Source organism: Syngnathoides biaculeatus, chromosome 17 (assembly GCF_019802595.1).
Source record: "Syngnathoides biaculeatus isolate LvHL_M chromosome 17, ASM1980259v1, whole genome shotgun sequence".
NCBI lineage: Eukaryota > Metazoa > Chordata > Actinopteri > Syngnathiformes > Syngnathidae > Syngnathoides > Syngnathoides biaculeatus.
Genome location: NC_084656.1, coordinates 22,181,211 through 22,205,808, shown reverse-complemented (window position 1 = coordinate 22,205,808; position 24,598 = coordinate 22,181,211). Strand labels below are relative to the sequence as shown.

The window sequence follows — 24,598 nt, the reverse complement described above, 5'->3', positions numbered from 1 at the left end:
AAGTATCGGCCGAGTCCTACACGACAACGATTCCGTATTCCTCAAAAAGTATTTTGCCTTGAAAGCCAAATACATCGAAAAAAATTCTTCCAAAAGCATGCGGGGAAAATGCGTTTGCGACGAGCAATTCGGATACGTGCAGATTTCTGGCAACGTGACTCGTGGAAACAATCTACCGTGTTCGCCAAACAGACAGGAAGTGTCAAAAATTGGACAAAAAAATACACACGGTCTCGTAAAAACATTTGCCGAAATATTCCATAGCGAGCAATTATGAGTCAGAATTAGCGTGAACGGAATTTGTCTGGCTTGCCTGGTACAACTGCCTGCCCGACACGTGACGACAATATCCCGGAATATTAAAAAGATTGAAAACTTTTTGGACAAAAAGAAACATCCAAGCCTGCTACATTTCACGGGAATATATGCACCGTAATTTACGGCCTATAATGAAGCCGCGACTTTTTTCACACGTTTTCAATCCTGCGCTTTATGTGGTGATGCGGCTAATTTCTGCATTTTTTTTTTCCTTGTAACGGCCGCAAGGGGGCGCTCGAGCGGAAAAGGGAAGAGTCAGACCGGTGGAATATATGTGCCGAGGAAGTGACTTTTACCGGTCCGGCCCTGTTAGCGCTGCGCTAGCGTGTCTCTGTGATTTTTAACGGTATGTTTTTTTTGTTTTTTTTTAAACCGGCCCTGTTAGCGTGGCGGTGCTAGCGTTAACGCGTACGGCAGCGCTAGCGTTAGTGTCAGCGCGCACGGTGGCAACTAACTCTCTGTGTACCATGTTTCTTTGTAAATATCTCGTGTTTCAATGTCAATTTCGATGTGGGCACTTGCGGCTTTTACATGTACCAAATGGTATTTCCTTTCCACATGTACTGGGTGAGGCTCATAACCATGTGCGCTCTTTCGGCCGGGATTTGCGTTATCTATAATAGATCTTGAAAAAGCATGCGGGAAAGTGTTTTGAAATTGGCTGTGTCAACAATCTTCTGTATTCTTCGACAACAACAAAACAACAACAACAACAACAACACTTTTGTTGCAGAGGGAAGCATTCAAGTTGGCTAAATGGTGCAAAAATGCGGTCTTGCGAAATCAAGTAGCAAACACGACCTCGGAGGCTGTTGCAAGGACACATGACAACAGTCGACGCGTTCTTTTTACTTTTCACACGCGGAAAACTGCAATACTGCTATTGAGGCCCTGGGGGTCGTGCCAAGGCGTTTTCCGTCAAAGTTTTTCCCCTCTTTTCAAATGAACTGCTAACTTGCGCGTGTTCCGCTCGAGATAATGATTTCCATATTAGCGTAAATCCCGGCCTACGGAGCGCACCTGGTTATAAGCCTCGGTACACAGCTAGCTAGCGTTAGCTTGGTGCTAGCATCACCGCATAAACCGCAGGGTTGAAAGCGTGTGACAAAAGTCGCGGCTTGTAGGCCGGAAATTACGGTACTTCTCCTGTGTAACGTTGCAAGTGACCTCGCCAACGTGAGCTAATTATTAAAAAATACCGCCATATTTTCCTCTGACAGAACTTGTTTATAACGTTTATAATGATTTACAAAAGAGCTGGAAAAACATAAACCAAAGATACACACCGCATCTTAGTTATTGTCTTTGGCTTTTCCGGCTCTTCATGAATGCAGAAATCTGATTTGCAAGTTTTGCAATGCAAAAAAAAAGGAAAAAAAATGTAAACAGTTTTGAATCTATTTTTGTTTGAACGTGGTGGCGGCGTTTGTGCACCTTCGCAGCTCAGGCGGATTTCGATGGGGGCCCGTGTGGGGTTTTCATCGTGCGTTGTGTAGCGGCTCCGCTGACAAGTGCCTCGGGGGGTGGGGGCCCGGGGGGGGGGGGGGGTCGTCAGCGGGTAGCGATAAAGCGGTTGATGGGGTGCGCCAAGCGACGGAGATAAATCAAGTTTCCGGGCTAATCTATTTAGCACGCTCTCGCCATTATCCCGTGGCAGAAACAGCTAATTAATGAAGTCAATCCACAATGAAGAGGTTTGGAACGAGCCCATTTAAGATGATTACGGACGGAAAAGCGAGCGGGACCACGAAAAAGATCCCTTCGGAACCGACCGCGACGCAGTCCACGAAGACGCGCGAGATCTGCGTGTGACCACACGCCTGCGTCGGCCCGCTGCGCCGTCTCCGTCTTGTTGCTTGGTCGCCAGAACGCAACCAGCGTTGCCGTCTTTGCCTTCTTTAGTCACTGCCGACTCTTCTCGTCTCGAGAAACGGATCCAGAGAGAAGGCGCAACAAGATTTGTCGTTTGGCTTTTGTTGTTTTTTTTTTTTTTGCTGGCGCTTCTCTCCACCGCGTGTTGTCTTTGCTGTCTTTTGTCATTGCTGTTTGTGCTCTTTCCTGTCTTCTTCATTCTTTTGGCTTGTCCCGTTAGGGGTCGCCAAAGCCTATTTCGTGCATCTTCCTCTCTAACACGCACTACTGTCCTCATGTCCTCCCTCACAACATCCATCAACCTTTTCTTTGGTCTTCCTCTCGCTCTCTCTTCCTTGGTAGCTCCATCTTTACCATCCGCCTACCAATTTCCTCAGACTCTCTCGCCTCTGGACATGTCCGAACCATGGAAGTCTGCCCTCTCTCACCTTGTCTCCAAAACATCCAACTTTGGCTGTCCCTCCCTCAAATGAGCTCATTTCTAATCCTATCCAATCTGCTCACCTCCAGTTCTGCTTCCTGTCGTCTCTTCGGCGCCGCCGTCTCTAATCCGTACATCACGACCGGCCTCACCGCTGTTTTATAGACTTTGCCCTTCATCCTAGCGGAGACTCTTCTGTCACTTGGAACACCAGACACCTTCCGCCAACTGTCCCACCCCGCTCAGACCAGTTTCTTCACTGCCTCACCACACTCACCATCGCTCTGGATTGTGGACCCCGAGTATTTGAAGTCGTCCACCCTCGCCATCTCTTCCCCCTCCACGCACATATGTTCTGTTTGACTTCAGCTAATCTTCAGTCCTCTCCTTTCCAGTGCGGACCTCCATCTTTCCAATTGTTCCGCCGCCTGCTCTCTTTCCTGACTGTTCCCGAAAAAAAAGTTTTGTCTTTCTTGCAGTCTTCATTCGTTTCTTCTGGAATATCCCCAGTTTGCACCAAGTCGCCGCAATTGATGTTTCAGTTCTCCTTTTGTCATTCCTGTCTGGTCTCCTTTCTCCATAGCGTGCCAAAACCGGTCCCTACTTTCCTACATTGTTGTTGTTGTCTTTCGCACATTTTCGCACTCTTTGGTCCTGTACACGCACAACTTATCGAAACAGGTCACAAGAGATGTTGACGTCTTTTGTCTTTGCCTTCTCGGGCGCCAGCTTCCTCGACAGATGTTGTTAATTTCGCTGCTGTGGTCTTTTGTCGTCGCTGTCTGCTCTGGCTTTTCTCCTCACCTGTCCCGAGGACCTCCAACCAAATCCCGCCAGGTGCTTTTGTCGCTGTTGTCGTTTTGCTCCATCTTTGTCTCGTGCGCCACACGTCCGACGCCATTTTCCATACAACTATTTTGGAAGAAAAAAACAAAAAAAAGAAGACCTCACGGAAATCGAGGCGAGCTGAGCCGGTTCCGCTGACATCCTGCTCCCATTCCTAAAAATAAAGACCTCCCGATAGACAAAAAGTACCAAATGATGTGCGAGAGGCTACGAGTTAAAAAAAGAACAGCACGGCTCCTCTCACCCACGAGGGGATGAATCGGTCGTGAGGAATTAAAGGGAAAAAAAAAAAAAAAAACCCACCGCGGAAGGAGGTTAATTAGCTTGGCTGCCGCGGATAGTCGAGATACCGCGGCATAAACAATTACTCCATCATTTGTATTTGATTTTTTTTATATATACATATATATATAAAAGGTTTATCCGTGGCTGCTTTTGACCTCCTCTTTCGTATTCTGTAAAGACAATCAGAACAAGACTGACAGCTGCAAATTGACAAGTAAAAGAAATGTAAAATAAAAATGCACAGAAAACGATTGCAATGATGCGTAAGGACGCTTCAATGCAACGTTTACTGACTAATTTTTTTTTCCCACAGATGACTGTTGCTTCCTCCCTAAATCAAATTTTGGCCCCACTTTCTAGTTTTGTTAGCTTCGTTTTCAGAGTCGACGCTGGAATGCGGATTATTAAAAAAAAAAACGTCCATTTATTTCAACCCGCTTTCAAACGCTCGAGGATCCCACTCGGCTGCCGACGTTTCGTTGCTGGCCAAAAACGGACCAGAGGCTAACGTTACTCAACTGCCGGCTCTCCGATTTCAGAGTTGACGTAGAAACTGCAATGTTGTCGTTTACAAAAACGGTTTGAAAATTGACATTCGGCACATAAGGACGCCGAGTCAATTGTCTGTAGGTGTCACCAATTCGAACTTCCCCAAAAGGGGCTCGCGGCTAACGGTGCTGTTTTACCCAACTACACTTCAAAAACTACTATGATTATCGGTAACAATGTGGCTTTCAAGAATTTACCCGTGTTTAAATGTATAAAAAGCGTAAAGTGGCTAACGCTAGCATAGTTTAATTGAATGCCAGCTCTCCTCGTTCAAAGGGCGCAGATGTAATCATCCTGCGGATTGGCCAAATTTTAGCCCGCGCAGGTGTGCCGACGCGTCCGCCGAGCGCGTTGAAAGGCGCGCTATAGCTTTAATAATCTTCCCGCGAGCGACGAAATGAAGCACAATGCTACGTTAAGAAGAGCTGATGATCGACACCCACTTGGGTCAGCCACCGCAGTGTGAGAATGACCTGGCGAAAGAGAGAAAGAAAGAAAAAGAAAAAAAAAAAAGTCAGCACGCCCGAGTCACCCATCGGGTTTTTGTCCCGTCAACCTTATTTTCTCCTCAGTGGACGCGGCTCAGACGACTCAATCCACTCCATCAAATCACAGCTCATCCCTGCAAATCCTCCCCCTTTGCCTCGTCCCCCCCCCCACCCCCACCGTAATGTTCAGTGCCGCGTCGGTACACAAGGCCTCCTTTTCAGCTTCTGTGTTCCTGGAGGTGGCCTCATTAGCTCGAGATGTTTTGTTTGTTTGTTCCTCTCTTAAAGAAGCTCAATTGAGCAGCAGGCGGCAAGCCCAACAAAAAAAAGGGGGGGGGGGTGTGGGCAAGAGAGGTGGCGTGAGGATTTGGGGTTATGGGATGGGGTGACATGGAGCCGAGGACGCTGAGGTCGCCGGGACTTCTGAATCTCGCGCTCCAAAAAAACTGAAAAGTGGGGGATAACGTCGCAGGGAAAAAGTAATTGCGCGCGGCAAAAACTCCACCAGTGAGCACGGGCAGCAGATAAAAATGGATAAACAAATGAACGTTCATCGCCACCTGTAGCTCCCCTTGCCTACATGCCACCTTCATTGCGTCATTTTTCTTTTCCCATTTCGCTGGAGAACCGACTGAACTTTGCTTGCCGCTCAAATTTTGCAGCAAACATTCCGAGGCCTGAACAATAAACATTGTCAAATGAAAACTCCCCGACAACCTCGCGTCCACTCACGATCTTGTATTCCACGGTGGGAGGGGGCGGAGGGGGGCGCTATTTCCGGCCAGGATATTTATTAAGAAGCGGCAAATGTCATCTTGTTACGCGTTCGAACGAGCCCTGGCAATAAAATGACAGAAAATAGTTTCTATTCACGATGAAGAAAAATCTATTCTGCTGGATTATTTGGCTCTTTTTAAGGAACCAAACGAAAATACTCAAAGAGCCCCCCCCCCCCTCCGACACACACAAATCCCCCCTGGAAGGAAACACAGGCCGATTAATTATCGGACTGGTTTTAAATCTGGCGGAGGGGCAGCCTGTTGTTGCTGCAGAATGGCTTTGTAATTAAAAGGAACGCCACGACGACGGCGACGGCGACGGCGGCAAAGGCCACACATCAGACGCCGGACGCCACGGGGGGAAAATAAATAAATAAATAAATAAATAACGCCCACCCGCCCCGCCTTTCACGCGGCGAGTGTCGGCGAGGAACATCAGGCGCCCCGCGCCATTAAGTTGATTGCGCAGATGCGTTTATTCGCCGAGAGTTGTAAAGATTACTCGACTATTCTCCGACGGAAGTCCCGCTACCGCCTTTTAATGTGCACTTAGCCGGCTGATTTAATGAGTCGCCGTCGCTTCACGTTTCGCCCGCTGTGCGCCGAAAGGACGAGATGGCGCCGCGCGTTTTTTTTTTTTTTTTTTTTTTTTCGGGATTGTCGGGTACGCCCGCGGTCTGATGAGACCCGTGTTGTACGATAATGCGGACTGCATCTCAGACTGCCTTGCATCACGGAAATGAATGGAAATACCCACAAAATACAAGTTTTTGACAAGAAAAATATTGATATCGTTCAATAGAATGTCAAGAATCAAATCGTGATTTACTTCAGTGCGCATTGTGCTGCTCGTTTGTGTGCAGTACATGCAGTACTACACATTAATTCGATGCTGATACACATACTCCCTTGTTTTTCGCAGAGGATAAAGAAGATGTACATGCCAGATTTGTTTGTGTGTTGCTGTTTAAATTCATTGCTAACGATTGTGTTCTAATATAAATTGTTTAAAAGTTCATACCATCCATTCATTTTCTTTGCCGCTTATCCTCACGGGGGTTGGGGCGAGTGCTGGAGTCTATCCCAGCTGTCAACGGATCGGAGGCGGGGTACACCCTGAACTGGTTGCCAGCCAATCACAGAGACAAATAGCCACACTCACAATCACACCTAGGGGCAATTTAGCGTGTCCAGTTCATGTGTGGCACGGTAAACTGTTGGCCTCACGGTTCTGAGGACCCGGGTTCGAGCCCCCCCCCCCGGGTGGAGTTTACAAGCTCACCCCGCGCCTTTTTGGGTTTTCTCCGGGCACTCCGGTTTTCTCCCACATCCCAAAAACGTGCAACATTTATTGGACACTCTAAAAGTTCATACCATAATATCAAAACTAGCTTTGTTAGCCCATCTATTGGGTTTTGCATTGTGTGTTAGCATGAAGCTAGCAGACCTGGGCAAGATTTGGTTTGATTCAACGCATAGCACATAATTTGTCTGTTTTACATTTTGCTTGTAAACAATAAACAATCATGTGGCCATTTTTTGAAGGACAAATTGTTCCCGGTTTGCTGCTTGTTGTGAGCTTTGCGTCAACAGATTTAGCAATTGTGACTCCATTTTTTTGTTTATAACTCAAGACAAAAAACTTTTTTTAATTTTGATTGTCACTCATGAGTCGGGTCGCATTATCTTTCGTGACGGTGAGTAGTTTTACTTTGTTTGACTTTTACCGTTGTGTTACGTATTTTGTGTGATTTCATTTTTTTTTTTTTTTTTTATGGCCGCTTTTTGTGTGGAAAAAACCGCAATGTAAGACTTTTTTAAGGACTTCAAATGAATTGGGAAGCAGAATTGAGCGTCGACTCGTCATCTCAATTGATTTGATACGACTGCAGACATTGTCTACCTCCCTGGGCAATGACAACGGGATACCTCTCCTTTTTTTTGGGGGGGGGGGTGAGCTGTAAAAAATGATTTTATTTTTTTTTTAGCCCATTTTCCTGCTTTCACTGCTCTTCTTCTTCAAACAAACTTCCTCCCGCCTCCTTCTCCTTCCATATCTCCTCCAACCCGAGTGCACGCCTGCCTGCGCACCTCCATCCTGCCCCCCCCCTTCTCTCCGCCTCCTCCTTCTATACTTTCTTCTCCATCCATCCCCCCCCCCCCCCCATCCTTGCACCCAGCTAGCACCTCGCTCCACTCCATTTTTCTGCACATGCGATTTGCCTAACAATAAGTGGCTCTGCCCAAGGTCAGATAAGAGAAGCACAGCCCAGGAAGCCACAGCCACTCTTTCTTTCATCCCTTTTTTTTTAACCCCCCCCCCCCCCCCCCCCACCTCCCTCTCTTTTTCCTCCCTCACCCTCCTCGCGGCTTGCGAATTATCTCGCCGGCACATAATAATAATTACTGAGGACGGCAACAGCGAGATAAGGCGCGCGGCAGCTGAAATGGCGAGAGAGGGGGAAAAAAGAAAAGAGGCAGGGAGGAGGAGGAGGAGGCTGGGTGAGAAAAAAGTGGGCAGAAAAAAGAAAGGAGCGAGAGGGAAGGAAGGAAGAAACGTGACGGAATGACGGCAAGCGGGCGACAGCCGCTCAAGTGCATTTTGGCCAAGGGGAGCGGGGTGGGGGTGGGTGGGGGGGGGGGGGGTTTCGGAAGATGCTACGCGTTCGGTCGCTCGAAAACGTGAAAAAGTTGCAAAGCACACGCGCAAAAAAAACAAAATAAAAGTTGGCCGCTCACCTCAAAGTCGAAATATTAAGTACACCGGGAATGCCAAAGGTAAGCCGGACGCCATTTTGGAAAGTGGCACGAATGAATGAATTAATAATAGTTTCAGACATTTGCAAGACAGCATGACAAAGCCTCTTTTGTTTTGGTTTTGGTTTGTTTTTCCCATTCTGTAGATTTTTACATAAAACTGGTCATATTTTTTCTTTGACTGATAAATGAATTAGCAACAGACGAGAACAAGATGGCCGCCTGTTGCGAGAATTTAGTCGGATTTTTTTTTCTACAAACAAAAGCATACAATAAGCAAAATATTTTTTTGGTTTGTTTTTATAATAAAATAAATTACTCAATAAATCTGTAAAACAAAGTCTATTTCATCAACAAATAGTAGTCTCATATATGTATATATATATATATATATATATATATATATAAAATGGCATGAAAAAGGCCTTATTTGGAAAGTTTTAATTGGATCTTATGCTAAAAAAAATTAATTTCAGCTGAGTTGGGTTTTTTTTGTGGGGGGTGGGTTGTATAAACAAGTTAAAAACCTCGAGTCAAAAGTATTAAAACCTCCAAATTTGAGAGGTTGGTCTATTTGTTGTTATGGTTTTATGAATGAATTAAACAACGATAGTCACACAAATATGTCACAAGGTATGGCAAAGGTACACACACAAAAACAAGGGGAAGGTAAATGTTAAATATAGATTTTAGGGATAGCAAATAAATTCTGGGGCGGATTTAGAGGGATTTTATAACCCCCCCCCATCCTAAAAAAAAAAAAAAAAAAAAAACACATTTCGAAAGAAAACAACATCCTGCGCTCCAAGTGAAACAACTTTGCGCCACTTTGGAGAAAATCCAGGCTCCACTTTGGAGTGACAAGCGTAAAAGTTGGACAATGACGGTTTACTCACGTCGCAGGATGAAACCCGGACTCACATCACTTCCTGGTGGGATGCAACCAATTGCAGCGCGATTTAGCTCCTGCAAAAAAAAAAAAAAAAAAGAAAGAAAGTCATTGGAAGCAATTACTGTGTAATAGCATGTCGCGTAATTGGATATTAAGTGCAAAAACTCGAGCAAACAGGCTTTGGAAAGTGTGCTCGTTTCCTTTGATTTCCAGACAAACAACATTTTTTTTCCCCCGACCCCCGCCGCGATGAACGTCGACGCTAAATAACGGAAATTGCTTCTCCCCCCCCCCCTCGTTAATGCCGCCGTGTGGCTCGCTGGCGTTTTTGCACCTGAGACAAGTCGCCCGCGTCGGAGTGCTTCTCGGCGGGCGGCAAATTGTCACTTTGCCGCCACGCCGAGCGCACCCCCGCTTTAAGGAGGGGGGGGGGCAAAAAAAAAGAAAAAACTTGAAATGGAGGAAGATCATTTGTTACTTGATGACTTCTTTTTCCAGGCGCACGCAAACGTTGTGCCGCGACGCCGCCGGGCCCACGCCGACGCCGTCGGTGTGTTCTCGCAATTACGTAAAATTTCTGACGTAAGAAAAAAAGCTAAAACTCAAACCAACAACTTTTTTTTTTTTTTTTTTAGCAGGGAGGGGGGGCTACCTAAAGTCTTCAGGATGAGTCACAACATATCTGATAATGCCTCTTATCGTGGGAATTTAGTTGGATTTTGCACAACAACAAGAAAAGTTTGTGACGCCCCCCAAAAAAACCAACAATTTTGGGATCTTACTTTTTTTTTTTTGCACAAAATGTACAAGTCATACAAACGTGAAAAAAGCCTGTGACGAAAAGAAACGAGCTCAAAATTTGCAGGGTGTGAATATAATTTCCATTTTCCGTATTGATTGAATAAACATGTCGTCAAAAACGTCACCGACAAATGCACAAGGTAGCATGTCAAAGTCTGAGATATGTATCAATAAATTCAAAAGATTGTAATCATGAGAATATCAGAAAAATGTAACCTATTCTGCTGCAAATTTAGTGCCCAAAAAAAAAGCGCAAATTTGACTGCATTTGGTGCAAAAAGGCGCAAATCCTTGCAGAATTTTTGGTAACGTGAAGACTTTTTTTTTTTTTTTTTTGTACGACTGGCAACTACGTTTATGAATAAATTCATGAGGTTCGTTAAACGTGAGGATGTCCCGTTAATGAAGCCCACTCTCTGGAGAATTTGGATTTTTGTGCAAAAGAGAGCGAACATAGTTAGATTTGACACCCCCACACCACCATAATAATTGGTGAAAAAAAAAAAAAATACATTCAGAATAAAATTCCGCTGATATGTTATTAGATAACGGCAATAGAAGACAATAGAAAAACACACACACAGGTGCACGGAGTGACAACCCCCCCCCCCATAAAAACTGCGAGTGTGTCAGTCCGCAGCTCGCCAGCCACCTGACCCTTGAACTCTATATGGGAGGCTGCACGGTAAGCCGGCGTAGCTTCAACCTCCCCGTGCCCCCCCCCCTTTCTCCTCCCCCCCACACACACACACATATACAGCCCCCCCCCCCCCCCCCCCCCAGCCCCAACCCCCAGAGGACCCCGCTATCAACCGGCCCGAGCACTTCTGCAGAGGCCTGATATCCAGGCTGGATTGAGAGGGAGTGCGGTGGGTGGGGTGGTGGGTTTTTTTTTTTTTTTTTTTGGGGGGGGGGTGATTTACAGCGCGAGACGACGCGGGAATAAGAATGAGCCTTGCCTCTGTATTTGTGTTTGCTGGATGTCTTTGAACGCGGCGCACCTCCCCCCCCCCCCCCTCGGCCTGCGTGTCGTGATGACTATCAGAAATGTATTATTACTTCAAACCGTGGCAGATTAGCTCCCCCCACCCCCACCCCAGCACCATTCCTTTCGCTCCTCAACCCCCGCCCGCCCCCCCCCCCCCCAATGAGTCTTCTTCTTGGTCCTTCCATCCACGACCCCCCCCCGACCCCCCATACCCAATCACCCCTCTCAGAGTGCCGCTTGCCGTAAAGCCATTCTGGCCTCCTCTTATCTCCCGACTCAGGCCCTGTCACTCGGCTGACCCGTGAACTCTGCATCCTGAGTGAAGGGGGGAGGGGGCGGGAGGGTGGGGGGGGGGGTGAGGAGCAGGGTGGGAGGTTGGAAGGGATAAGGAGGGGGGGGGGAGGCGTCACGGTAGGTTGAAAGTAACCAACGACAGAGGAGCAATGAGGTTGGCAAGGGGGGGGGGGTGACGAGCAGGAAGGGGAAGAGAAGGGGAGGGAGGGTGAGGACCAGAAATTGGAGGCGGGGGTGGGGGGTGGGGGGGGGGATCGCATGAAGAGGAGGAGGAGGCAGAAAGTTAGGTAAAGGAGGAAGGAGAGAAGGGTGTGATGTTTGGAGGAGGAGAAGAGGAGCATCGTGTAAGGGGTGAAGGAGGAGGAGTTCTGGTTCTGGGTCTGGGTCGAGGCCAGTACCGCACCGTCCCCACTGGACGCAGCATTAACGGTGGGTGCAATAGTTGGCAGTCCTGAGACGCCGGACCGGAAGTTTCCCCCAGAAAATTCTAAAGCGGTGTTCCGCTCGGGTGCCAAAATGCCAGAGCTGGACCGCATCCCTCACCGCTGGCTTCCGCCAACGGGTCCGGGAACGCCTCAGCGAGGGAGGTACGGAACATGATCCAGGCCGAGTCAAGGTCCCCCCGCCTCACCTGGGACAAGGGCAAAGTTCTGTCGGAGGCGGGAGTTGAAGCTCCTCCTGACGCGGGACTCCCCCAGGCGTCCGTCCCTCGCAATGTGTTCGGGTCTGCCGGGTCCGGTGGGGGGGGGGGGGGTCTTCCCCCACCATGAGGTGACGATCGGTTGTCAGCCCCCGAACCCCACCCCCACCCCCGCGCCTGAGCGTCCAAGACGTGCGGCAGAACGTCTGACGACGCGACCACAAAAGTCGATAATCGACGTGCAACAGAGGGGGTCTCGAGGGGGGTCCTGGTGCCAAGCGCACGTGAACACAAATCCCTTTTGGGCCAGGCCCGACCGCTCGGCGCTCACCATCGAGCCCCGTCTCTGGGCCTGGTCCAGAGCGGGCCCCCGTGACTTTGTCATGACTCAGCATTGGAGTCAAACTTGGACCAGTTCCCAGGAGAATAAAGCCCCAAACTTTGCTTCTCGGATCACCACAAAATATAATCATCATCATCAATGTCAATTTTTCCACCCCCAAATTTTCTAAACTTCATCTAAAAATGAGACTTCAGTGTTATTGGACCCGACCGGTTCTCCAAAACCCAACCCCAATCTTGCGCTTTTGTCCCGCGTTTCTTCCGCCTTGTGGGACTTCTTTTCGCCAACCGGGGGGGGGGGGGGGAAACCGCTTCATTAGCATAGTCGCGGGCGAGCGCTGACGGCGAAAAGCCCCCGCCTTATCTCCGCGTTTGTAGCCGCGCACCTGCCAGCGGCCCGACTGTCAAACGACCCCCCCCCCCCACCACCACCACCGCAAACGCCCCATTTGGCCACATCGATTAGAACGATGAGTGAACTTATTATGCATTAGAGCGTGGTGTCAACGCCCTGGCAGGGCCAGATAGCCGCCTTATCTGCCACTTTACCTGATAAGGCGCAACACGACGGCGAGGGCGGGGGGCGGCGGCGGCGGCGGCGGAGGAGGAGGAAGGCTTTTTTTTTTCCCTCCCCATCACTCACTCTCCCTTTTCCCTCTCATTTGCATTTCCCTCTATTCCATTCTCCACTGTCCACTGGTCCAGCTCCTCTTTTTTTTTTTTTTCTTCTTCTTCTTTTTTTCTTCGCAGACACCCCCCCCCCCCCCGCCCAACGCCCCCCGAACGCACGTCGGCTCTCGGAGGGGAGGTCACCGGGGAGACAATGCAAACACGGGCCGTGTGAATGGCGAATGGGAAGAGGACAGCTGTTGGAGATGACAGCGATGGCTGTTAAAACGCAATCTGTCTCTCTTCCCGCCGGCCTGTTGCCCGACGTGGCAGACCACCGCCACCGCCACCGCCACCGCCACCACTTCCTCCTCCTCCTCCTCCTCCACCGCCTCCTCCTCCTCCTCCTCCTCCTTCCTCCTCCACCTCCTCATGATGTAATACTGACACTTTTGCCTCGCAAAACTATGACTTAAATCTCATACAGACAAGACTTTTTGTCAAAAATCCATTTCCAAATTTTTTTGGGGGGTCCAAAAATACTTCTCAAAATATTATGACTTTAGTCCACATAATATTACCCTCATTTTTTTTTTTTTTGCAAAACAAAAACTAAATTTTGTCCTCTTTTTATTTATTTTTAATGTATGTAATTTTATTTAATTTAGTTTTGGTCCAAAAATACTTCTCAAAATATTATAACTTTATTTCACATAATATTACCCTCGTTTGTTTTTTTGTTTTTTGCAAAAAAAAAAAAACAACTAAATTTTGTCCTCTTTTTATTTATTTTTAATGTATTTAATTTTATTTAATTTATTTTTGGTCCAAAAATACTTCTCAAAATATTATGACTTTAGTCCACATAATATTACCCTCATTTGTTTTTGTTTTGTTTTTTTTTGCAAAACAAAAACTAAATTTTGTCCTCTTTTTATTTATTTTTAATGTTTTTAATTTTATTTAATTTAATTTTGGTCCACAAATACTTCTCAAAATATTATGACTTTGTTCCACATAATATTACCCTCAGTTGTTTTTTCGCAAAAAACAAAACAACTAAATTTTGTCCTCTTTTTATTTATTTTTAATGTTTTTAATTTTATTTAATTCATTTTTCCACACGTTTATACAGAGAAAGAAAAGAGGGGAGAAAAGTGAGAAAGAAAGAAAAAAAATACAATTAATTTGCATTTATTAATAGCAGGAGATAATAACACCTTTATAAAGGACAGAAATCTCCAATTATCTGATCGAGTATCAAATCATCCTCAACCAAGCTCATCCCCGTAAGCGAGCAAAGAAATTAACCATAAAGGGAAAAGAATAACAATAATCAAAGTAGTCAGACAAAAAAAGAAAAATGATACCACCACAATGCACCTTACAATAAATGTTCCAAAAACGATGTTTATATTGATAAAAAAAAAAAATATGTTTTACATATTCACATTTTTTTAGGTTTCAAATTTTCTTGTTATTGGAACCCTTGGGTGATACCTGTTATGACAACAAGACATGTCCTTTTTAATAATAAGTATTTTTTTTGAGATATTGGAAAGTCATAGCTTTTATCTCTTTTATATGAAGCATTTTGTGGAAAACTATTTTTCTATTTTTTTACAAAATAAGATATAGTACGACACGGTAGAGCAGCTGCTAAAGCATTGGCCTCGCAGTTCTGAGGTCCAGGTTCGATCCCAGACCCGCCTGTGTGGAGTTTGCACGTTCTCCCCGTGCCTGCGTGGCTTTTCCCCGGGTGGGCGCTCCGGTTTCCTCCCACATCCCAAAAACATGCGACATTAATTGGACACTCTTATAATTGCCCGTAGGTGTGAATGTGATTGGTTGTTTGTCTCCACGTGCCCTGCGATTGGCTGGCGACCACTTCAGGGTGTAAATCCCGCCTCCTGCCCGTTGACGGCTGGGATAGGCTCCAGCAATCCCCGCGACCCTCGTGAGGATAAGCGGTTAAGAAAATGGACGGATGGATGGATGGATAGTCACCTATTTTTTTCTTTTCAGTGGTAAAATATGATTTTGAGATTCAAGTGTTTTGTGTACGGGGGCTGGGGGGGGGGGGTTCAAGGAACGGCTGCAACTCGCAACGGAAGGCACGAGCGTCGTCGGTTTCTCTTGAAAAACGTCAAACCTTTTCGCCCCCCCCCCCGGTCGTCAACGTGCGGGAGCAGCTGGGGTGTCAGCAACTTCACACCCCGGCGTGGAGAAGAAGAAGAAGAAGAAAAAAAAAAGAAAAGGCTAAAAAAAACGTAAGAATACCGTCGAGATTTTCTCTGGTTTCATTTTTTTTTTTCTCTCCCCTTCGGGATCGCAAGGAACAAAATGTAATTTCGAAACGTAAGCACGCTCGATTACTAGCGGATTTGATCGGATCTGATGACCCCCCCCCCCACCCCCCCACCCCCGTCCCTCCCCACCTTCCTATTCCTATTTTTAAAAAAAGGATTTTAACTTTATTATTCTCATCGTGCCGTCCTATTTCGTTTGCAATTTGAATCCATTCCCGGGGCGAGAAACGAGTTTGATTTCTGGGCTGGCTATGCTCTGAAGTCAAAACATTTGGATCTCAAGTCATCTTTCCCCATTCAAATGAATGGAAACGCTATTAATCCGCTCCTGCCTCTGACAAAAAAATGCGGTTTTTGATTGAGAAAAATTACAATACAATATTATGCTTTTGTAAATACTGATGAAATCATCCATCCGTCCATCCATCTTCTAAGCCGCTTATCCTCACAAAAATCGCGGGAGAGCTATCTTCGGACAGGAGGCAGGCCAGTTTAGAGTCTCCAATGAATGTTGCGTGTTTTTTGGGATGTGGGAGGAAACCGGAGCCCCAGGAGAAAACCCACGCAGGCGGGGGGACATACAAACTCCACACAGGCGGGGGCCAGGATTGAACCCGGGACATCAAAAATTTACAGCTGCGCCACGGTGCCACCTGAAATCATTCAATAAAATTAAAAAGAATTGAGTTTTTGTCACACTTTCTCTTCCACTTTTATGCTAGTTATTCTGCTGTGCACGCCTTGGCCAGCTGAGGGCAGTACACTGTATGACACAGATATATACGCTGTACTGGAGGCTTGATTTCTCTCTCTCAGCTTCTCAGTGCGGCAGTAATATTAGTTAGAGGGAATAAAATAATTTTTGCCGATGAGTACTTCTAAAGTTTATCCGCGTGTTAAAGCGGCGGCCATATTCAGATATCTATTGATTAAAGGCTTACAACAGCCACCACGCCGATGCTAATTTTGCTAGCCCGTGTGCATATGGAGTTTCCCATTGAAGGTTAACATGAAGCTACGTCCGGGGGCTGTGCGGTCGTTTTAGATACAGTACACGCTCTGTTATTCACTTTGTTTTAGGTTTAGTTTGCCAAGAGTGGCAATAACATCTTGAAAACTGGTTTTGAAAAATATGAACTCGTTTTACTGCCGCTCGTTGTTAACGCAGCGCTTGTATCTAAAGTTCTTGCTCCGCCTTGCATAATAAAAATTTGCCAATCGACCGTTTATGTCTTGAAAAACTCACAAGTATGACGTCGCTCATATCTCAAGGCAGCAAGTTTATTTCTCTAAAAATATGGCTTTTCTTCGTCACATCATATTTTGGAAAAATAGAATTCAAATTCCCAATCCGACTTCTCTCTTTTTAAATAAATTATCATACATTTTGACTTTATTCTAAAAATAGATTCCCTCTCAAAACTGACATTATTCATGGAGTACAATCCTTTGCACGTAAACTAGAACATTTAAGCGCACTTTATAGAGTTATGAGACGAAAACCAGTTTTTGCCATCAAGTATTATTGTTTGTGCACTAATTGTTTTTTTTTTTGTTTTGTTTTTTTTTTGCGTGGTATATGAGTGAGTGTAAAAAAAGCATCGCTATTAGCTCAAGTGTTGATTAAAACTTGCCGGCGGGCAGAGTCGGGCGGTCAAGTGAGCACTCGACGGCGACGCGTCGACACGCGATTGGTCGTTGAGGGGAGATGATTGATTTGAACGGCGCCGGCGGGGCGCAACGGGGCAACGCTAAAAGGCTGCGAAAGGCGACTAAACAAACCACTAAAAAAAGGTCGCGGCGCATCCGACGCTCGCTTTGATGTAGCCGCGCGTCTCCCGTGTTATTAACCTTGGCGGACCTTGGGCGCGACTCCCATTTCCCGCGGCCCGCGAACGCACCTTCCGCTCATTTCCATTCAAATGCGTCTCCGCCTCCGTTTTGTCCACAGCCTGTCGAGGCAGATGGCCGCCCACCCGGAGCTCGGCTTCTGCCGGTCGCCCTTTCCCATTAAAAAGGGTTTTGTCGCGTGCGCGCCCGCGGGCGAGCGTTCGCCCCCTTTTTTTTTTTTTTGGAAGGGAACGGCGAGCCCGCTCCAGAAGCCCGCCGCGAAAAGTGCTCGCGGACGAAGCGCGGTCGCGGCGGGGAAAAGTAGGCCGAAGTGAGTTTGGAGTTGCCATGGAAACGGGCCTAACGGCAGACTTCACCGGAGGTGGTCGTACGGTGAGAAGTCAGAAGTCAGTCGTAAGCGTAAAATTTCAGGAAAGTTCCTGCAGAAAACTCCGGGGGGAGCTCGGAGGTGGTGTGCGTGCACACATACACCCCAGGTGGTGATAAAGCACCCGCCCCTTTTGTCCTGGAAACTTCAACTTTCACTGCAGGCTATTTGTTCATCATTCATCAACATTTAATCTTGATGAATGACGATTGCTCATTTAAAAAGTTTTAAAAAGTATCACCAATTCATGTTTTGGACACCTTGCAGCCATTTATGTAAATCCTTGTGTGTGTAAATACAAAATATGACGATTGCCCCCCCCCCCCCCAAAAAAAAAGAGCTTTGAAGAAGAAGACCAACTCGGCTGGGATATTATGAGTGGCTCCATATGAAATATTACGAGTGGTTCCCAATTAAAAACTCTTTTCCTTTAAAAAAATAATATGACAATTTTATTGTTTACTTTTTCTTTTCACGATAAACCCCCAAAAAATGTGTAGAGAAAAAAACAATAATTTCTCATGGTGTTTTTTTTTTTATTTACAAATGATAGTATATTGGACTACTACAGCTTTAATCACATTAATTATATTCACATTTTAGGTTTTTATTGTTGTAACAATCATACTTCTTTCACCGAAAATGTTATGTTTTGATTAAGTGAAAGACTTTATTCTCTTATGATTATTGTATCTTTCATAATAGCAGTATATATATATTTTTTTTTCTTTGAAAAGACGACTATTAAGTATACACCAAACTAATTTATTTTTGGAATGACTCCATTCTCAACTTTTTTTCCACAGAATGACAACGTAACATTATTTTTCTTCCCGACGTTATTTCCATAATAGCTATAAAATTAAATACAAGTTTATGAAGTGTACAGGCAAACTTTTAACATTATAAACGGTTCGCCCCCCCCCCCCCTTTTTTTTCCGTGCACATCAGAAGCTGTGCTTATTGGCTCGTGGAAGGATTACCGCTCGTGTTCATTCATTTGAAATCTCACCTCGAGAGGGGGAACGGTGGGGGTGGGGGTGGGGGTCGGGGTCAGGGGGGGGGGCAGTTGAGGGTTTATTAATGAAGCTGTAATCAACACAAACACATTACTTTTCTTTTGGGCGGGTGGACAAAGAAGCATGGACTCGGGGCGTCCCCCGTATGGTGGTGGTGGTGGTGGTGGGGGGGGGGGGGGCTACTGGGGGGGGGCAAAGAAAGGAAGCTCAGGTAAGCCTTGTGTGTATTCATGTGTGTGTGTGTGTGTGTGTGTGTGTGTGTGAGATATCGCAGGCCCTGCACTCCACTGACAGCGGGAGATAAACACAAGCCTGAACGGAGGAGATGATTTATCAACATGAACGAAGACCCCCCCCACCCCACCGACACCCCAATCTCCGTCTCGACCCCTTCACGATATCGTGTAAGGTTTCTAAAAATATATATATATATATATACAATTTTTTTTTTTTTTGCTCAAACTATTATTGTGACAAAGGCTTTCTTCTTTTCAGCGAAAAACAATTTTCTTGAACGATGACAAACTTTCCTCCAAAAATGAGATTATCTTTGTAATATTATATCTTTACTCTCATTTCACGTCAACCTCCTATTTCTTAATGAAAATATGACTAATGTAATACGTGGCTTTTTCTCCTCCCTCCAAATATCACTGAATTTCTCTAATATGGAATTTGTGTAATATATTTTCTTAATAGACAAAAAAAAAATATTTCCTTGTAATACATTTTTAATAACTAACCTCATAACGCTTAACTTTTCCCCCTCAGTTTTACAGGTCATATCGTTTCAGCATCTTTTTTTTTCATATAATTTTTCAATTTTTTTAAAAGGACATTATCATTGTACTGACTTTTTCCTCTACATATTCCAACTCGATTCTTGATATTTCTCCAAAAATGTAACATTTTTCTTATTCATTTTTCTTATCACTTTATTCCCCTTTCAAAATAAAAATGTTCCTATTATCGTATAATTTAAAAAAAAACGCTATTTGTGTAATCTGACTTTTTTTAAACATAATATAAAAACATAACTCCTTTAATATGACTAAAAATGTGAAATTATTGAACATTGTTCCTGTAAAAATACAATTTTTTTTTTTTTTTTTTTTTTCTTCCCACACCTGATTTTCTTTCTTGAAATCCACGCGTGGTGCAAATGACGCCGTGGCCGAGCCGGGCCGGGCCGGGCCGGCGCATGCACCGGCGCCCCCCCCCCCCCCCCCCCCCCCCACCACGGGCGCACACTCACAATTAAAGCACAGCTTGGACGTCGCGGCGCGTCTGGGAGGGTGTCGGCGCCTCGCCTGCGCGCTTCCTCGCCCCCGCTCGAGTGGCCGACTCAAGGCCAGAAGGTGTCAGACGCCCAGGAGTGGGCCCCCCCCCCCCCCCCCGCTGGAGGCCGAGGACAGAAAGAGGAAATAATGATGCAAGGCAGACGTGCGCGGTGGACAAGTGTTGTCTTGTTTGTGTTTGCTTGGGATGCTGTTGATTGTGTCCTCTAACCTCGTTGCCGCTTGATGAGTGTGACCTTGCGGAGGCGCTAACGAGATTTTTCACGCCCATATATTGCGTCCCGCCCCAATTTTCCACTTAAACTCTTCGAGGAATTGAACCGGCGAGTGACGGACTGACAGCAATGTCAAAATATTGCTCTTCTGCTGTATTTTTCCCCAGAATAGAGAACAAAAAATGATAACGATAATCATCTTGGCTGTGCCTGCACAAAGCAGGACGTGACACGATATTTCGGTGACCATCTTGTTGGAAATGTTTCAATCTTGATTTTTAAACCGATTCCTACGCTATTTACTCAGGTTTCAGCACACCTTGTACGCAACCCGTCTCTCGCCCTGCTTTTTTCCCTGATGGTTGAATTTTGGCCTGTTTTAATGCCGCCTCTTTTTCATGCCCCACTTCACCCTTTGACGTTTGAATTTTAGCCCGTTTTAATGCCGCTTCTCCTCCCTCCTGCACCCCCCCCCCCCTTTCCCCCCTTCTGCTACTCTAAATGGAAGCTGATTGGCAAGACGGGGAAGAGGGAGAACGATTTCCCCGGGGGAGTCGATTCGGGTTCTTTAGATAATGAGATACTCGCTGTTTAAACTAAAAAGGCACGTGGAACCATGTCAACCCGGTCATCCTCGAATCTTCTATTTTTCGCCCCGTCGTCGGCATACGTAAGGTGGTAATTAAAAAAAAAAATGGTACAGTCCTGTCATCAGAGGTCGGCGTCCACGAACCAGGCGTTCACCGACCGGACCGACAAGCTAGGCCCAAGTCCGAGGACCTGTTTTTGTTTCCATCATAGCCAAAAATGGCGTGATCCGGCATCTTCTGTCAACCATGGTCTCTCTCTCTCTCTCTCTCTCTCTTTTTTTTTTTCCTATTGTTATTTATGACAGCATTTTTCCCTCACGAGCTTTTGCGGCCTCCGATTACGTCTTTAAAAGAATGGAAGCTCGCGCGTCCGCACACGTGCACGCGGGGGTATTTATCGATCGGGGTTACTTTTAACGGACCACTGTGAGGTCCATTAACCTGCGCTGATGACAAAGCATTAAGAGACTGATGCGTCTCTGGGGGGGGGGGGGGGCGGCGGGGGCCTTTTGTGGCGGGCGTAATGACTCATCATGAGCGACGTCTGCAAATGACGTTTGCTACTTTTTCCGCGTTTACGCCGCAAGCCCGTGGCACCCCCCCCCCCCTCGGCCTCGGTCCCGTTCAAGTCACTTTGATTGACACTCGGCAATCCCCACGGCAACAAAACACCCCCCCCATAATCAACTTGGGGGGGGGGGATAGAAAATCAACAATTAATGTTCGTCATTGACCCCAGCGCACCGAACTCAAGGACGTCTTGTTTTATCTTCAGCTGCTGTTGTGTTTGTTACCATGACAACCAAGCTCTTCCAGGTGGTCTTTCCCACCCACCGCCGAAACCCGACGGTAATAGGAAATATGAAGGAAAAAAAAAAAAAAAATTGTGTCACCGTCATTAAAGCGTACTGGCAAGTTAGGTGTTAGCAAGTTAATTGCGTTCTAGTAAAAAGTACAATTCCGTAAAACTACCGCGTTCACCATTTGACGATACATAATGACGACATATTTGATGCTTATGCGCCATAAAGCGACATAAAAATGAAAAAAAGTTAGTCGCTCCAAAGTTAGAGTAATATTTCTCTCCCTTTCACCATGCATTAGATAGGCATAGGGTGGAAAGAAGTCCCTTTATTTAGAATTCTGAATTGAGGTCAACCCCCCCCCCCCCCCCATCAGAAAAATGCAGTAAAGTCACGTTTTTGGGAGAATTATTAACTGTAAAGGACATGTCAAAAAAATAAAACGAAAAGCAGCTAAGGACTTTTTAACACTACTAAAACTACTCACACATTCATGATAAATGGCGGAGGCATAGCAGGGAAAGGGAGGCTTTGGAATTCATGCATTGTACATTTTTTTTTTAAATTATGCGCCATCTTACAGGTTTAAAAAGAAATTGACCACTCCTTAATAAAAACAAAGTACAGTACAACTACTCACCTCTGTTCATGATGCTTTTCGGAGGTGTAGCAAGGAAAGCTTTTCGATTTTGTGCATCCCACTTTGCGTTTTCGGAATATTAACTGTCACACAAGCACGAAAATTAAGTTAATCCCTATACAATGAAAATATAAAGATAAAATACAGTAAAAACTACTCACCCTCAGATGACTTATTACTAAGGCATAGCCAGGAAAGGGGCAGGGGCGTGCGGGTGGGAATTTGATTTCTCACATTGCACGTTTTTTTTTAGAGAATGTCACCTGTGTGTAAAAGGAAAGCAACCTCGAATACTGAAATAAAACCACTCACCCGTGACTGATATTGCGGAGGCATAGTGGGGAAAAGCTAATTTTCCCATCTATTAACATTTTTTTTTAGCATTGTTAACTGTCTTACAAGTTTAAAAAAAAAAAAAAAAAACAAGCCAACGACTTTTTAATAAACTTAAAACTACTCACAAATTCATAATAAATGGCGGAGGCATAGCAAGGAAAGGGAGGTTTTGGAATTCATACATTGTACATTTTTTTTTAGAATTCGGAACAGTCTAACAGGTTTAAAAAGAAGTTGACCACTCCTTAATAAAAACAAAGTACAGTACAAGTACTCACCTGTTCACGATGCTTTTCGGAGGCGTAGCAAGGAAAGCTTTTGATTTTGTGCATCCCGCTTTGCGCTTTCGGAATCGTAACTGTCACACAAGTGTGAAAATGAAGTCAATCCCTTTACAGTGAAAATATAAACATAGAATACAGTAAAACCACTCACCCTTTGACGACGCATTGCAGAGGCATAGCCAGGAAAGGGGCGGGGGGGGGGGGGTGGTTGATTTCTCGCATTGCACGCTTTTTAGAGAATGTCACTTATGTGTAAAAAGAAAGCAAATCAGGAATACTAGAATAAAACCACGCACCCGTGAATGATATTGCGGAGGCATAGTGGGGAAAAGCAAACTTTCCATTTAATACATCGCACATTTTTTTAGCATTGTCACAAGTCCTACAAGTTTAAAAAGAAGCTAGCTATTTGGTTTTTGTTTCGTGTTTTCCATTTGTCCAGCAGTTCACGTTTGACCAATCGGCTGCCTCCGGCCACTGGCGTCTTGTCCGGGGTTTTCCTCGTTGTCTCGTCGATCTGCGTGGATTTAATTAACTCTGTGGCTTCCTGGTTTCCTTCGGTTCTGGTCGGTCCATTGTTGATGCCATTTTCCGTTCCCGTCAGTCTCTGCCTGTGGTTGGTTTCTAGTTGGAGGTTTAGTTAAGTGTTTCTTTGTTACTTCCTCTTAGAGTCGCAGAGAGGGGTGCAAGGAGAGAGGAGAAGCGGCAATAAAACAGGCCAAAATTCAGACATTAGGGATCGATCTTGTTTATTTTTCTTTTCTCCCATGTTTCTCGTTTGCCTTCTTTTGGAATGAAATACCAATTTTTGTTGAGAGTCTCGACCCCCCGTTTCCCTGCACTCGGGTCCTCCACGTTTTTCCTCGGCGTTCCTCGCGTTCTCAAGCCCCAACCGTGACATTAAATGTTCCGTGATGAAATAAAAAATACTCGCCGTCCATGACACGGAGGCGTAGCGAGGAAAAGGAGGATTGCAACATCAAACGTTACACTGCGATACAGATTTTAAAAAGTTAACCCCTCTACAATTAAATGTAAGAAAAACTTCTCATACGAAGGCATAGCGAGGAAAGGCGGGCGTCCGACGCCACAAATGGCACGTCCTTAACGGACAAAAGTGGAATAATAAGTTAAACGGCCGCCTATAAAAAAAAATACTCGCGTTACAAAGGCACAGCAAGGAAAATCGGGCTTCCGATTTTGCGCAGGCATCACGGGCGACGCCCGAGAACAAAGAAAACGCCGGGGCCTTGTTAAGGCGGGCTTAAAGTTCTCTTTTGTCTGGAAAGTGTGAAAAGTGGCACAGGGAGTCCTCCCGGGAGGCTCACACTCACTCCGTCATTCCTTCGTTCTCCCTTAGCAGCCTCCCCCAAACAGACTTCCTCCCTCCATAATTACCACTTATTAATTTTAAATGAGAACCCTAACACGTCGCCTGGTATTAATACGGCCTGTTAATTCGTGGGGGTAATTTATGGGGTGTGGTGTGGGGATGATGGGATGATGGAGCGAGCCTCGTCCATCACGCCGTTAGGAAGACCGGAGGATGGCGTCGTCGTGAGGGGGGGGGGCAGCGGGAGGCGGTCAACCGGAGGGCAACATTTAGGAGGACAAAAAAAAAAAAAAGTGTTTGTCTCTCAAATCATCTTTCCCTATTGAAATGAATGGAAATTGCATTAATCTGTTCCGGTGTCACGAGGAAAAAAAAAAGTACCGTAAAGTGTTGTAGGAGCAGGAGGTGGTCAACCGGAGGGGGCAACATTTTTTTGGGGGGGTGTGACTGTTTGTCTCTCAAATCATCTTTCCCTATTGAAATGAATGGAAATTGCATTAATCTGTTCCGGTGGCACGAGGAAAAAAAAAAGTACCGTAAAGTGTTGTAGGAGCAGGAGGTGGTCAACCGGAGGGGGCAACATTTTTGGGGGGGGGGGTGACTGTTTGTCTCTCAAATCATCTTTCCCTATTGAAATGAATGGAAATCGCATTAATCTGTTCCGGTGTCATG

At 45.8% G+C, this 24,598-nt stretch overlaps 1 protein-coding gene across 1 annotated transcript in view; it reads right to left on the bottom strand.

Moving 5' to 3' along the window:
- lhx5 (LIM homeobox 5) overlaps positions 1-22,742 on the bottom strand; it is a 51,706-nt gene extending 28,964 nt beyond the window's left edge. Inside the window, exons 1-4 of the mRNA XM_061801925.1 lie at positions 22,588-22,742; positions 22,135-22,236; positions 21,974-22,056; positions 9,212-9,281 (exon numbers count right to left, since the gene is read on the bottom strand). The gene's annotated coding sequence lies outside the window, so the exon portion shown is untranslated. The remainder of the gene's footprint in view (positions 1-9,211; positions 9,282-21,973; positions 22,057-22,134; positions 22,237-22,587) is intronic.
- Positions 22,743-24,598: the final 1,856 nt, after the last annotated feature.